At 34.1% G+C, this 16,218-nt stretch overlaps 1 pseudogene; it reads right to left on the reverse strand.

Annotated features, from left to right (window-relative positions):
• Positions 1 to 11,694: 11,694 nt before the first annotated feature.
• Positions 11,695 to 12,425, reverse strand: LOC127560029 (pre-mRNA-splicing factor SYF2-like; annotated as a pseudogene).
• Between the last annotated feature and the right edge of the window lie 3,793 nt (positions 12,426 to 16,218).

Here is a 16,218-nt window from a genome sequence, read left to right on the forward strand (position 1 = left end):
ATCTCCCTTTTAACAAAATAAATTCCAAATGGATTTATGACCTAAATGTAAAAGTTTCTATCATAAATAAATTAGAAGTCCAGGATAGCAAGTATTTTCAAAAATATGGCTAGGGGAAGAATTCATGATGAGAAGATAGTATCACAAAAGATCTGGACAATTTTGTCACATAGAATTTTAAAGTTTTTTGCAGAAAAAAGCCATTTAATTGGGGGAAATCTTAGTATCAAGTTTCTCTGTTGAAATTTTCATTTCCAAAATATATATGGAATTGATTCAAATTTCTAAGAAGAATAACTATTTTCCAAATGATAAATTGAATCATGTTATGAAGAGGAAGTTCTTATAATGTTCCTTATGAAAGTTTCCCCTTGCCTGATCAGTAGCAGAATTTTTTTTTTAATCTCAAGTTGTTGTCTAATTTCCTTTTTCTTAAGTAAGCGTGCAGCATTTTCCCATTTTTCTAAGCGTTAATGTGGTTAACAACTTAGTCAATAGAGTAGTGAAAAGTTTCTATGTCTATTCTTCTTTCTCTTCTAAGGAAAATAAAATTTATACAATATTAAGATCCCATTTCTGCCTTTTGCTACTGTGTAATCAAGGCAAGCCCCTTAATCTCTGTGTGTCGTAAAATTCATCATCTATAAAATGAGATGGTTGGATCCAACAGCTTTCTGGGTCCCTTTTCTATTATAAAGCTGTGGCAACAATAAATCTTTGCAAATGCAAAAAATTCAAATATCATCATCCATATTTCAGAGGAACATACAGTCTGAGTCAACTAAGTATTTGATCATAACTAGAGTAGGAGATCTAGGGTGAAGGTTATATTATAACTTCTGCAAGTGGAGGGGAATGGAATGAAGAATATGATGAAGAATCAAGAATAAGACCTCTGTGATCATTGAATAACAATCATACCATCACCAACAGAAATAAATGATTTTTTATGATAAGGAAATAGCTAATCTCTTCTGATTAAATTATAGAGCCAAATAAACAAACAAAAAATTAAATAAATGGCCTCCTCTCAAACTCTTTCTTTATAAAGGGTTCACATTTCTAAGTGAATTCTTCATTTCTCACCATCTTCCAAACTTGTCTGGTTGGTTTTGACACCATGCTGCTTTTTTAACAATTGCTCACAACAGCAAAGGGAGAAAAGTATTTCTTGGAATGAGTCTTGACAGAAATCAAGGATTCTTAAAGGCAAAAATGATGCCAATGTCTTCTAATCACAAAGGATTTGAACACATAGGTTTAAAGAATTGAATTAGAACTTCCATCTGGATCAGAGGGGTCTTCATGAAAGATTTGGTAACTGAGATAGGCCTTGAAGATGAGAAACTAGAGAAGTCAGATTTTGTTCATCATTATATAGCATTAGCTGATCCTTAAAACTTACTAAGCACTGAGTAACCCAAGTTCTACATTGCGAATTATCCTCTATATTCTAGGTTTCTTCATAAATATCAAACTTTAGTCTTTGGAATTTTAATTAGGAGTCAGATTTAGGGGGGAAATGAGGGAGTTGCTATGACTATAGCATAATTTAGTGGAAACATAGTAGGATCAGGAGTCAGAAACTTCCTATAACAATTTCCCATTTATTATCTATATAAACTAGCTGGGTAAATCATTTCATCTCTCTAGGTCTCAGTTACCTCAAATGTCAAATATTGGGAGTAAATTAAATTATCTCTAAATTCTCTTCCAACTCTAACATTTTATGATTTCATTATTCATTGGTTAAATCTCTGCTGCATAATTTAGACAAAAATCATTCAGATAATCTAGTTATGAATGATGTTTTATTCCAAATTAACTGTATAATTTCTTTGATTCCTTAGCTTTCCCAATGGATATCTACAGACTACATTAATACTTGGCAAAATATGAGCAGAAAAATATGAACATACATGCCAAGAGGCTCATTAACAGGTGCCCTGAAGTATGAAAACAAGCCTCAAGCAGATCTCAGTCCCATGATATAAGTAACAAAGGAAAGTCTGTTTAGTGACCATTTCTGCCCTATTATGTGTATGAGTAGTTTTATTCCTGCTGCTCCTAAACTATTCGGATTACAGCCAAAAGAGAAGTCTTAGCAGATAACACCATCACTCTTATCCAAGCAATAGTAGGGACCTCTGCTTTCTTGTTCCTGTGTATATTTCTCCTGTCCTTCATTGCTTCAATGAATGAATCAGGAGGGGAATACCACAGCCTACAGAGAGGAGTTCATTTTTAACTGATGGATCATTGCATGTTCTGAAAGTCACATCCAATTTTATCATCTTGTGTAGTAAAGACACTAAAAATGGAAAAAAAAATTCCCAGGCAGGCCAACCCACCAGAATCTACCCCATAACTCAATTGCCCTTTTTTTGGTTGTTATTTTACTATTCATCATGTTAATAATTATCATAGCTTGACCCTGTTCCTTGAAACTTGAGAACCTATTAAAGACAAATGTCTTCTTTCCCATTAGAAAAGTTAAACCAGCTAATTTGCTTTATTTTTATCAGGATCAAGTATGTATGACAAGCTGAGTCAAATCATTGCTACTCAGGGGGTTGATGAAATGTAGTTCTCCCCACCCCAGATCTCTTATTTTTCAGTTCATTAGGAAACTCCCAGGAATGCATAGACACTCAATGTTCTTTCAGTAAAGGAGGGAATTAATGCTTCACTTTTCTTCAAGGTTGAGTAAAACAAATTTATACAGCCTTCTTCCCATACTCCCTAAACTCCTTCTGTTCACAGTGACTGCCCAAAACACAACTTTCTGTGTCAATCCATGGCACTCTGCTGTCAACATTAGCAAGGAAAAAATCTTAGAAGAAATGAATGCAAATCCCATGGACCTAGCCAGGAAACAAGACTTTCAAGAAACCCAACACCTAAATTCAATGTGTGACAAAGGATATCAACAAGATTTCCTAAAAGATAGAATATGACAGTAGAATTAATTGATCTCCTTTTTAAAAAAATAAAGCCGATGAAATGAGAGAAAATTATATAAAATATCAGAATGAAGCAATATTTTCATGGAGAAATTTAATGGGAAGGGAAAAAACATGAGAACAGTGACCTATTACACAAGATCACCTTGGGAAATCCTTGATAGAACTGAATGGCTATTAATCAGAGAAATGCAAATTAAGACAACTCTGAGATACCACTACACACCTGGCTAGAATGATAGGGAAAGATAATGTGGAGTGTTGGAGGGGATGTGTGAAAAAGGGACACTAATACATTGTTGGTGGAATTATGAATGCATCCAACCATTCTGGAGAGCAATTTGGAACTATGCCCAAAAAGTTATCAAATTGTACATACCCTTTGATCCAGCAGTACTACTACTGGGCTTATATCCCAAAGAGATCTTAAAGAAGGGAAAGGGACCTGTATGTGCAAGAATGTTTGTGGCAGCCCTCTTTGTAGTGGCCAGAAACTGGAAACTGAGTAGATGCCCATCAATTGGAGAATGGTTGAATAAATTGTGGTATATGAATATTATGGAATATTATTGTTTTGTAAGAAATGACCAACAGGATGATTTCAGAAAGGCCTGGAGAGACTTACATGAACTGATGCTGAGTGAAATGAGCAGGACCAGGAGATCGTTATATACTTCAACAACAATACTATATGATGATCACTTCTGATGGACCTGCCCATCCTCAGCAATGAGATAACCAAATCAGTTCCAATGGAGCAGTAATGAACTGATACACTCAGTGAAGAACTCTGGGAGATGACTAAGAATATGAAAAATGGATAAAAGATTAATGATATAGATTAAACATAAATCTCATGTATAATTTTTCCCCCTGAAAATTGTTTAACATTTACCATCATATCCTTGAGTACAAGGCAAGTTCTCTAGATGAAAAGATGGAAGGAAGAAATTTGATGGGAGGATCAAGGAATAATGAACTGGAACAGTTAATAGAGACAGTACCACTCTATTTTTATAGCATTTTCTATTAGGGAAGAATAATTTGTTACAAGAAACTACTGTTCAAACTCTGTAAAAGTCCATGTACTGTATACAAAAAAGAAACTCACTGAACATTATTACAAACTATGTTTATTTAGTTCACAATTTGTATCTTGTATCAGGGTACCAAAGTGGGCTGGCACACAGCCCACTCTCTATTCATAGTTATGATTCTGACAAATTTGGATATCTATATTCAAAGCTGAAAACAAACTTGAAGAGATAAAGAGGAATATTAAAGGAAGGTATAGTAATAGCAATGAGAAGTGAAAGGGAGGTGATCATAAAAATTAGAAACAAGAATTTAAAAACATGGCTAGCTGCTTTTGGTCCTTTCGGTCCTAAGTATAGGACCAAACCAGTCTATGTGCCTTAGTTGTCTTTGGTGATATAATTATATAATAAAATAATTGTCACCCTTATTTATACTCCCGAATTATTGCAAAAGGCCAAATTGCATTTAATAATGTCCATATAAGACAGCAAAGAAATATGATATTTTCAAGGAATTTATACCAAGAAACAATCATCCGAGAAAGCTTGGTCTATGCATTTACATAGGAAAGACCAAATTGATGGAAAATATCTACTACCCATATTTCAGCATGTATCTGAATGGGTATTCTATGGAGTTTATCAAATAGTATATCAATCTTGGCCATGTTTCCTGTACCTCTGTTTATATGTCTCTCAGAAATCTGCAATTGTGTTTATTAAGCCTAGTAGGAAAAACTTTTCCAGAAAAATTATCTCTGTCCTCGTATTCCTGAACTGTATAGTAGGGTAAAAAAGAGAAAGGGAAAAGAAAGAAAGAAAAAGAAAAGGAGAAGGAATCTTTTCTCCCCTCAGACCTATATACTGTGGTAATTGAATCTGACTGCAATATTTAGTTAGACATATAAGGAACCATACAAGTCATGAAGAAAAAGTTACAAGGACAGATAGACATGAATAAGTTGTATTCTGCATCACTGAAGATAATTCCCAAGCATATGAGGTCCTTTTGAATATATTTTTATTTACAAGAAAAATATTTGAAATACAAGTTTAAAAGTCCATTGCATAAAGAGGTAAACTTCACTTTGCCTTTACTCATCTTCCTTTTGTTCAAAGAGGATAATATGATTTTTTTCCCTGAAATATCTATCCTTAAATTAAGGAGTTTGCTACTTTTACCTAAAATTTATGATTTACCTAAAATTATTAGACTTCATAAGCTATTAAAAAGTTGGGACTTTTCTTATTCATTTTATAATTTGTGGCACTGAAATGGTTAATGAAAAATGAATGGTAGTAATGACCCTCCATGATGATCCCTAAAGTTTATTTGACTTTTCAGACCTGGATATCAAAGTTTCAATAGTTGTTTTTCTTCAGAAATCAAAATATATAAAAAATATTATATTGGGTGCCTACATGAGCATCAATTTGTTTTTTACTTAAGCTATTTTTTAAATTGCTTTAATATGAGTATCAAAAGAAAAATCTGATAGCAGGCAACTAAATACAACTTTTGAGGTACTAAGAAATTAGAAACTTCCCAATTTTTCTCATTAATATAAAATAATTAGAAATGTGTGATTTTTCACACTTACTAAGCCATAAAACAGCAGACACTTTTTTCAATATAATTTTATTCTTTCCCTAAAGAGGTAAAAGCTATTTTTATGTCTAGGTGACAGTTCTGAAGTCAGGAAGATTTTCTAAAATTAATCCATTTATCACTAATATGGTTTAAAATAGAATCTGCAATTGTTAACCTCATAATAACATTGTAAGTATTCCTGAATGTGTTTTGAACATAAATAATTTTGGAAACAGTATGAAATGTGGAAATGGATACAATCTGAAAATTAAACTCATTCTCTTTGGTAGTTGCATTAACTCCATGACATAAATAATGTCATAATCTAAAAGCAACATGATTTCTTTCACCAAAAAATGATTCTTTTCCTTAGGAAGATCCAATTCTTCAAGGAAGAGTGAAAGAAGTATTGTGATAGGATAGAAAAGAATCAGATGAGCTGAGTTCTAATCCAGATCTGCCATTTACTCTCATGATGAATCAAGCAAATTATTTAATCTTTCTAGATTGTAATTTCTTCATTTGCAAAACAAAAAAAAAAAAAAAAGAGGGGGAGGGGGGACGGCGGGGGAATAATAGGAAGTTGAAGGCTCCAAACCAATTCTAAATCTCTGGAACTGGAAAAAGTAGAGCTCAAGAGCTAAATATCTGCTGCTACTTCTAATTCTTAGAAAGTACAAATGTGGTGCTACAGGCAAATATCTGGGCACTGCCCTGAGGGAGTCCTATCCTTTCTAGCCTGTATCCCATTGCTCATTATTTTGGATTGATCCATTAAACATTTATACATGTTTATATAGCCCTGTTTATTGTTGTTGTTGTAGTTGTTGTTGTTTTTCTTTAAAATATTCAGATACTGGCCAACAATGAGTTTCATTGCTCATAGTTTCTTTATAATTCTATTTTTTAAGTGTCAAATAATGACCAACAATGAGTCACAGTCATACTTTGGGTCTCTTCTCACAAAACAGATCAGAGTCAGGACTTTTGTTTATCTCAAGTAAAACCCTGTATTCAGATTAAATGGACAAAGAGAGACCTAGAGGACCTAGTCCTCATGTGGTAATTCTTTTTATGATTGCAACACTGTAGCAATGCTCATCAATTTCCCTTACCAATAAAAACTTATTGTTTATACTTAGGCTGAGTAGAAATGTACAGAAATAAACATTACAAACTATCCAGGGCACCTGGGTAGTACAATGGATAGAGATCCAGGCTTGAAGTATCTTTGCCAAGAAAGTTCCAAATTGTATCCCTGAAGAGTTAGACATAACTGAACAACAATATTTTATCCATTGGTATCATTTTTTTTCCCTGAGCAAGACAGAAAATAAATACAAACATTTAAAAACATTTAGTAATATAGTTTATCAAATTCCTGGCCTACATGATAGATTCTAGGAGTTTTTAAACTTTGTTGAAATGCAAAACTATTCTGTTGTTTTGTTTTGTTTAAGTGGATGAAATATCATCATCTTCATAAATTAAAGTAAATTTTTCTATATCAGAAAAATCTAAATAGATGCATTGGGCAGAACACTGAACTTGGAGACAAGAAGGCTTATAATTCAAATCTAGTCTCAGATACTTTCTATATATATGACTTTGGAAAGGTTCCCCATCTATATAATGGGTATAATAATAGTACTATCTCTCTCATTTGTGAGGATCAAATAAAATATCTATAAAACAAACTTTAAAATATTATTTAATGTCTAACATAGTTTATAATGGTAGAAACAAGTCTTTTACAGAGTGATGATTAGAAGCAGCAAAGGTTAATTTAACAAAATGCCTTGTTGGGGGGAATATGTAAAAACAAATTGCAAATGCTTGAGAAATTGATTTTGTTTTTCTATTGTTTCAGTTATGTCTGATTCTTCATGATTCCATTAGGGATTATCTAGGCAAAAATAACAGAGTGATTTGCCACTTCCTTCAGCTCACTTTATAGATGGGGAAACTCAAACAGGATTAAGTGAATTGCACAGAGCTAGTAAGTGTCTAAGACCAGATTTGAATGCAGGAAGATATATCTTTCTGATTCCAGGCCTGGTACTCTATCCATTCTTGAACCACCTGCCCTTTGACAAATGGATTTACAAAGGTTGCAAGAGTTATGCCTAAGTTCAACTATTAGAGGTCATCCTTCCTATAACAGTAGACAAAACTTTTATTTATTAATAGTATGTTACTGATGCTAGCACCTACATTCAATTATTTTAAAAATATCAACTTATTTAATATTTTCTTTGCCATAGTTATTTTTAAATGAAGTTACTAACTATATCAAGACAATAGAGGTAAAGACATAGAAGAAATGTGAATCAAGTATCTTTTCTTATTTCCAATGCCCCCAAATTAAAATACATCATTCTATTTTTAATTAACTTTTAATAAAAGTTTAATTTAACTTCCTTGAGTTCTAGGCACCAAAAAAAAGTTCTTTTTCTTTTCTCATTACTTCTCTGAATTTTCCTACTATTTTGTCAGTAAATTATAATTTTGATATGTTCTTTTTTCTTCCTTTGGAAATATTAAGGAAATCTTATTTTCTTAATGTCTTAGTTTAAGAGACCTTGATTTCTCATGAATAGACAACCTGCCAGAATTTAGTCAGTGTTATACTCTTTTAAAAATCACTTTATTAGGCCTTGGGACTTGTTTCTAAAAGGAAATGAAGTCAACATTTCAGAACTAAAGATAGAATTAGTGTGGTTAAGGCCAAAAATTGGAAAAGGTCCTTGATTAAACCATGAATTGACCTGATTGGGATAATTATCAGACTGCAAAAAGAAGGAAATTTTTATTCAATTAATAGAAAAAATATCTTGAGTTTACCTTTGACTTAGATGAATGAAACATTATAAGGAGTGGCTAAATGGGGGTGAGAAATGGGTGGGCATTTATTTGGTTTCCACAGTTATGAAAAATAAACAGAAGAAATGAAACAAATTAGAAAAATGAAATCCACAAAGGCATCAAAAAATAATCAAGGGTGGAGTTTTATCTTTTCCCAAAAGAATATAAACTCTTTTGAGGCAGAAACTGACTTTTATAATTTGGGATGGTAGCTGGAGATTTGAAAAGAATCTTTGCCCTTAGCCTTCCTCTTTTACCTTTGCCCTTCTAGAATGTAAACTTCTTGGGGACAGAGACTGGCTTGATGAGTGGAGATTCATGTAGTGAAATTTTTGTAACATCCAATTAATGAGAAATCAGGGAGGGATTTGTGCTTCAGGATAGAAAATAAAATGCTGCCTTTGGAGTTTCAAAGGTGTGTCTACTAGCCTAGGCACCTATTCTTGCAAGAATGTAAAATAAAGCTTTCCTACATTTATCAGAAAGTCAGTGGAGTTTTTGGTAAAATATTTTGTTTCTTACATGGGGATTAAATGGTTTTTAGGGGGGAGAAATGATTCTACAGGGTATAACAAAAACTAAGTGACTACTATTCTGTTTCATAAATCTCAAATATTAACATTTCACTTCCACTTGGTAACCATGTTTTATCTTATTACAGAATTGAGAATTTGGGGACATTGTAAATTGTGAGTAGAAATGGATTGTGCTAAAGAGTTTTCAAAAGACATGGGGAAATTGTTCCCCTTTTTAGCTTCTCTCTGTAGGTATGCTGATATAACAGGGGATTGGTGCATTGTGATATTTTACCCACATGCTCAGCTGAAGTAAATTTATCATATAGAAGAGACTGTGGAACTTGCTTCTGGGAGGTTAATGATGATATACAATAGAAATGACTTGGGAGTCTTGGAGTATGTCTAGACATCTTGTAACTGATTCTGTTCTGCTAACCATATAGTTAGGAGAAGCCTTTTTTTCTTTTGCTATATAGGCAGAACTGGGAGTGCTTTCAAAAGGCCTCAATCACTCATTTCTGACTATTTCTTCTTAATTTGATTTCTTCATGTATAACATCCAATGAGAAATAATATTGCACAGGGAACCTTGGGAACTTATGTGGCCTCAGGAAACGGGCCTCAGTCCATTATCTCTCTGTTCTCTTCTATTTTAAGTGAAGGGTTTGGAGACTGATACTCTGAATTTCAAAAGGTCAAAAGAATGAGCAACTAGATATGCCAATATCCTGAGGTTCTAAATCTGAGTTTTCCAACCAATCCAATATTGATTACCCCAAGAAATAAGGGCTGATTTTCACAACCCTAACCTGTAGTAGCTGAGACAAAGAATAAGACCTGATCTTAGCTTAAGATCTTAGCTTAAAAAGGCCAAAGTTTCACACTGTATTTAATTGTCCCTATATAAGCTCAAGAGGAGAAAATGAGGTAGGTGACATTGCAAAACCCTCCTTCACTTAAATCCAATTCATTTGCATGTCAGCATCACCTCTCTGATACTATGGTCCTCTTCAAGAAGGAAGGACAAACATTTCAGCAGTAATGCTGCATCTGGAAATGAACTTGATGGAACCAATGTTTTGTAGAAACTGAGCTAAACAGGAGACCATTCTTCACCAAGATTTAGATCTTAGATGGGGAGGTGTGTATCCCCCTGGTGTTAAGGGTAAAGACTTGTATTTTTGTCATTGTTGTACCTTCAAAGTGAATATATCCTTTTGTAAAACCTAATTTATGTAAAATAGTTGAATGCAGCTGTTATACTACTGGTGACTAAGAATGGGGGAATACAACCAGTAGGGGACTTGAGCTAATAAAATCAGAGAAGAAATAACCCAACACACCAGAATGCTTACCCTGGATCCTGTCCTTTCTCTAAGAAAATGAGTCTTTGTCTGGAGGCTGTGGAGGGAAAAAAAAGATGGGGGAGGGGGAGGAGATTAAAGTAAAAAAGGTGATGCAGCAGAGAACAAAAGAACAGTTTTCAAGGAATTAAAGGAAAAAATGAACACTCATGAATAAGATTTCTTCTACAAATATATATAGGTATGTATATTTACATATATTTATACTTTTTTTTGAACTGGTAATTCATTGTTATATATTTTGAATCCTCCCTGATGTTATGCTGGGCACATGACAATGGTCTCTTTTGTTTTATTTTGTTTTGTATTCCTTTTCTGGTTTTCTTTTTTTCTTATTTTTTTTTTGAATAAAATACTTTTTTTAAAAAGAAAAGTAAAAAATATATATAAATTTTTTTTGGTAAAAAAGAATGAAAGAAAGAAAATCAGTCACTACACTTATTATATTAATGTAATTAATTTGACTCTCAGTCTTGTGTCCAAAATCCAGAAAGTAGTCTCTTCCACACCAGACTTATCTGATGAATTCAGAATGGCAATCATCTTTACAGAACCCTAAAATGTACTTTTGTCTCATAGGCCTATCTATAGGCAAATCCACTTTTTTGACTGATAAATTGAATTATATCAGGGTGGACTGACACTCTTTAGATAAAATTGACCACATTCAAAACCAGAAAATTCCGTTTGTCTAGAATCATAGTCTTCTCCTCTTCTATTCAAATTTGGCAAATAGTTTTCAAATAAACATTTGATACTAAGAAAAATAAGGGGAAGTGATGAAGATGAACTCTGAAAACGATGTCCCCTTTAATCTATAAAATAATCACTCTGAAAGCTGTGTCCCCTTTTGTTAAGGGGCAGGTCAATTCTCCGAGAGCCTCCACAGCTGTGGATCATAACATCCGAAGGAGTTGCAAAGCAGCCTTTGCTGACACAGGTGTTGCAGACTGGGAATGAAATAAATTGGAAGCAGAGGGAAGAGGAGAGAAGTCAAACAACACAACAGCCTCTCAGTCAGAGAGGTCAGAGAACAGCAACTGCCTCTCAGTCTCTTTGTATCATCCTCTCACATGAGGAGATCCATTCTGCATCCTGCTTGGAGAGATGAGAAAAGTTTCCTTACTAAGACTGTATTTTTCCTAAAATAGCCGTACTCTGAAGTATGAAAATACACATTTTCATTTGCATTTGAGTGTTAAATATAAGAGTAGAAATAAAGGATCCTTTATTTATATTTTATTTATATTTTTTATATTTTATTCTTTATTTAAAGAAATCCTTTATTTATAGAGTTCACTGATGACAATTTACTTAAAGTCTCAATTTACAATCAAGTTCAACATTTCCTGAAGTTTAAACAGCTGTTCCTCTTTATAAATTCTATTTGATTTCAGCTGTATACTTTCCATAGAATTGATGCTTTCTTGTTGAATTTGGCATTTCTTTCATTGATATAGTCAATATGAGTCATTGTTATAAGGACGTCTCTGATAGTATTTTTCTCATTTCTCAATTTGTTTGTCTAGCTCTATAACCATCTTATCAATTTCTTCTGTAGAAGGTACATATGTTCCACAAAGAAGACTATTGGATGTTGGGTAGAATTCTTCTCCGTATTTTTATCTCAGTTTTTCATATGCTTCCATATCAGGTTTGATCTGCTTAGTTAACAGGTGATACTGGCATAACTGAGCAGCTGCATAGTCTGAAAAGCCCAGATCTGGGTTCTTCCTCTTCTTTCTTTCCCATCTTTCTATATCTTCAGCACTAATGTCCAATAGTTTCACTCATTCATAGTCTTCTCCTCTTGCAGCACATTCTTTCTTCTTTTCTTCAACCTGTAGCTCCCATTCCAAAGCCTCCCAGTTGGCTGGCAACTTGAGCCTTTTATCTTCTTCCACAACCTCCTGATGATTTAATTTTGGGGCCTCATTTCTTTTCATGTGCTGCTATTGAAACTTCCTCAGTCTCTGTTATCGCTTCTGGGCTGCCTGCACCTCAGCCCCAGTCAGGGGCTGTTCCTCTTCCTCCTCCTAGTCCTCCAGGGTCTCTGGGAGAGTCTCAAGCTCCACTCCCAATGCCATCCCAGCGAATTTCTCAACTCTTCAGATAACTTCTAGGAAAAAAAAAAGAATTATAGACAAAATAAATTATTTGGGAATCTACCTGTCAAGACAAACCTAGGAACTATGTGAACACAGTTACAAAACACTTCTCACACAAATAAAGTTTGATCTAAACAATTGGAAAAATATCAAGTGCTCATGGGGAGGCTGAGTTAATATAATAAAAATGACAATTCTACCTAACTTGATCAATTTATCCAGTGTCATATCAATCAAAAGGCCAAAAATTATTTTATAGAACTAGAGAAAAAAAATAACAAAATTCCTGTGGAAAAACAAAATGTCAAGAATATAAAGGGAATTAATGAAAAAAAAAAATACAAAGGATGGTAACCTAGCAGTATCAGATCTAAAACTATATTACAAATTAGCAGTCATCAAAAGGATTTGATACAGGCTAAGAAATTGAATGGTGGACCAGTAGAAATGGCATAGTAATTGATGACTACAGTGCTAAAGTATTTGATAAACTCCCAAACTCCAGCTGTTGGAATAAGAACTCACTATTTCACAAAAATTGCTGGAAAAACTGGAAAACAATATGTGAAAAATTTGGTATAGATCTATATCTCACACGCCATACCAAAATTAGGTAAAAAATGAGTACATTATCTGGGTATAAAAGGTAATACCATAAGTAAATTAGGAAAACAAGGGAGAATTTACCTTTTAGATCTTTGGACAAGAGAGGAATGTATGACCAAAGAAGAACTAGAGAGCAGCATGAAATGCAAAATGAACAACTTTGATTACATTATTTTTTTTTTAAATTGAACAAACAAAACCAACAGAAACAAGAATAAAAAGGAAATATAAAGCTGGGGAAAAAATCTTGACAGCCAGTGTTTCTGATAACGGTCTTTCTTCTAAATTACATAAAGGACCATGTCAAATTTATGATACCAGTCATTCCTGAATTGATGTGCTCAAAGGATATGAATGGACAATTTTCAAATGACAAAATTAAAACTATCTCTAGTCATATATTGTTCTAAATCACTCTTGAATAGAGAAATGCAAATTAAAACAACTCAAGTACCATTTCATACCTTTCAGATTGACTAAAATGACAGAAAAGGATAGTGATTAGTTGGACAATATCTAGAGAAAGTCAGTTAGGTTACTGAAGAGCCTTGAGTCTATATCATTATGATAACTAGTTGAAGTAACTGGCATGTTTAGCTTGGAAAAGAGAAGACAAAGGGGTATTTGATAGCTTTGTCCAAGTATTTGAAAAATCATAATTCTCTTCAAGCAGGCTGCAGAATGGATCTCCTCATGAGAGAGGATGATACAAAGGGACTGAGAAGCAGTTGCTGTTCTCTAACCTCCCTACTGAGAATTTGTTGTGTTGTCTGACCTCTCTCCTCTTCCCTCTGCCTCCAATTTATTTCATTCCTAGTCCGCAACCTGTGTCAGCAAAGGCTATTGCAACCCCTTCAGATGCTATGATCCACGGCTGTGGAGGCTCTCAGAGAATTGACCTGTCCCTTAACAATTCCCTGGGGTTTTTTTGTTTGTTTTTTTGCTGTTATTTTCCTCCCACAGCATGGTCCACACACAGGAATGCAAGCAGCACTGTCACTTCTGGATGGTTATAGCAGGTGTTGCTCTTGTGAGATGTCATGGAGGCAAACTTTCAGATGCAGAAGAGAACTATAATCAGAAGAGGTATTTAAGTCTCTCATCAGTTTCTAGGCTCAGCCCTTTAATGTGTTGGCCCATTTAACCTTTGATCTATAAAGAAGGGAGGTTTGGAGTCTCAGGCCCTTGTGGGAAGCCCAAACAAGTTAAGTGGTGTCATTCAGCTGGGCTTTTCTAAAGCAAATCACACATACCCCATTCTACCCCCCATTGATAGCTGGATCCTCATTCAGGAAGCCTTCAAAGTGATTTTCATTCAATTGGGAATCTGGGCCTGATATTGATAAGTATCTAGGCCTGGGCACATTCATTTTCTTTTCAACTTGAAACCTGAGCCTCACACTCTATAAAGGATGATTCTGAACTCATATTTTTGCTGCAATCCTAAAGAGTATGCTTTGCCTCTTGGCATAGCTGCCTACCAGGACTCCTGCCCACTATGAAGAGCCCTTCTTTTCTCAGTGCTAACCTCTATTTCTCTCCCAGGATTTCTCTGCTAGGACCTTCATTTCCCTAACAGGACTTTGCCACTGGAAAGTCAATCTTTGTAGCAAAACTAACTTCTCAGTGCCAATAAAACTTCTTTTTTTGCCACTAATATTTCGGGTTTATGAATTCATTCACATAGGATCTGCACCTCCAACCAAAAGGGGATTCCTACAATTCTTTACACTGCCACTAGAACAGCATCAAAAGAATATCATTGATAAACATTGTGGGTTAGAATTAGGCTTTTGTTTATTTTTGTCTGCTTTCAGAAATGACAGGAATGTGCCAATTTCAGGTAGAAGACAACTGATAAAATGTGTAGAAAAAGTAGAGCTCTTTCCCTACATTAAATTTTCCTCAAGAGCCCCCAAACTATAAGTGCAAAAAAAAAAAAAAAAGACCAATAAATAGGCTGTTTACCACACAAGTTAGCCAAGCAATCTACCAAAAAGAAAATAAAGGAATAACTAGCTGACTTAAATCAAGCACAAGGACAAAAAGATGTTAGAATAACCTGAAGGGAGTATTTAGTGTTTATGTTTTTGCCAGTACTAGCAGTAAGAAGACCAGAGAGGGTAGGCCAGGTGGATCAGGAATACTAGTGTAATCTTGCTCACTAAACTGCTCCAGTTCTAGGATCAGATCTGGAAGTTTATTCACCAAAAGAGGGGTGACAGACTTTTCATGTACTCTTTGGTTAATTATAATCCCATTCCAGTTCTAAAGAAGAAATCTCTTAAAACTTAAATATAGTTCATATATGAGGATTAATAAGGTTGTTTCTACAAAATTACTCTGTATAAAATAAACCAAATATAGGAAAGATATTTATTTCCTCCACCACAAATGAATACTTAAAATGTAAAAGACATAGAACAAGCTAACAATGATGAATATAAAACATGATACAATAACCCATCATACCTTAAATTTTCCCATGAGGTTGATTCCTATCAAATACTCTAGGGATTGATAAAAAGATGTTTCACCTTCACCTCAATTCTGCATTATCCAAAACATTCATTCAGAGTCTATTTCACCTGCCAAGCAGAGAATGACTTGATCTCAATCTCCTAGAAGCCAGGTTTTTTTTTTTCAGAAATTGTTTCAGAGATCACTTCCTTCTATTAGAAAATGAGATCCCAAGTCTAGCTTTCCACCAAAGCTAAAAATACTCATTTCAGGATCACTGTTCAGTGAGCTGTGCTCAGGAAAGGAAACACAAAGGAAGAAAGGAAAATATTTGAGGTTTGATTTCAGGATCACCTACTGAGTATATGTTCTTACTGCTATGGGAACACACATACTGAAGAAAGAAGAAATATCTTCTTCTCTCTTTGAAAGTCCAAGAAGAAGTTTGAGATGCTCAACAAAAAGAGAGAGAGAGAGAGAGAGAGAGAGAGAGAGAGAGAGAGAGAGAGAGAGAGAGAGAGAATGAGATATAGAAAGAGAGAATTAGCAAAAAATGTCTCTCCTTTTAAAGTCTATTTAATAAGTAGCTCTTCTTTCTCAGTGGATTTCTCTATCCATCATAATCCCTAATTCTATCATGTGGATAAAGGAACTAATAATAGGTTGCTACATGAAGTCCCTCATCCTTAAATAAGAGTACATATGT

This window comes from Antechinus flavipes, chromosome 4 (genome assembly GCF_016432865.1).
Source record: "Antechinus flavipes isolate AdamAnt ecotype Samford, QLD, Australia chromosome 4, AdamAnt_v2, whole genome shotgun sequence".
Classification (NCBI taxonomy): Eukaryota; Metazoa; Chordata; class Mammalia; order Dasyuromorphia; family Dasyuridae; genus Antechinus; species Antechinus flavipes.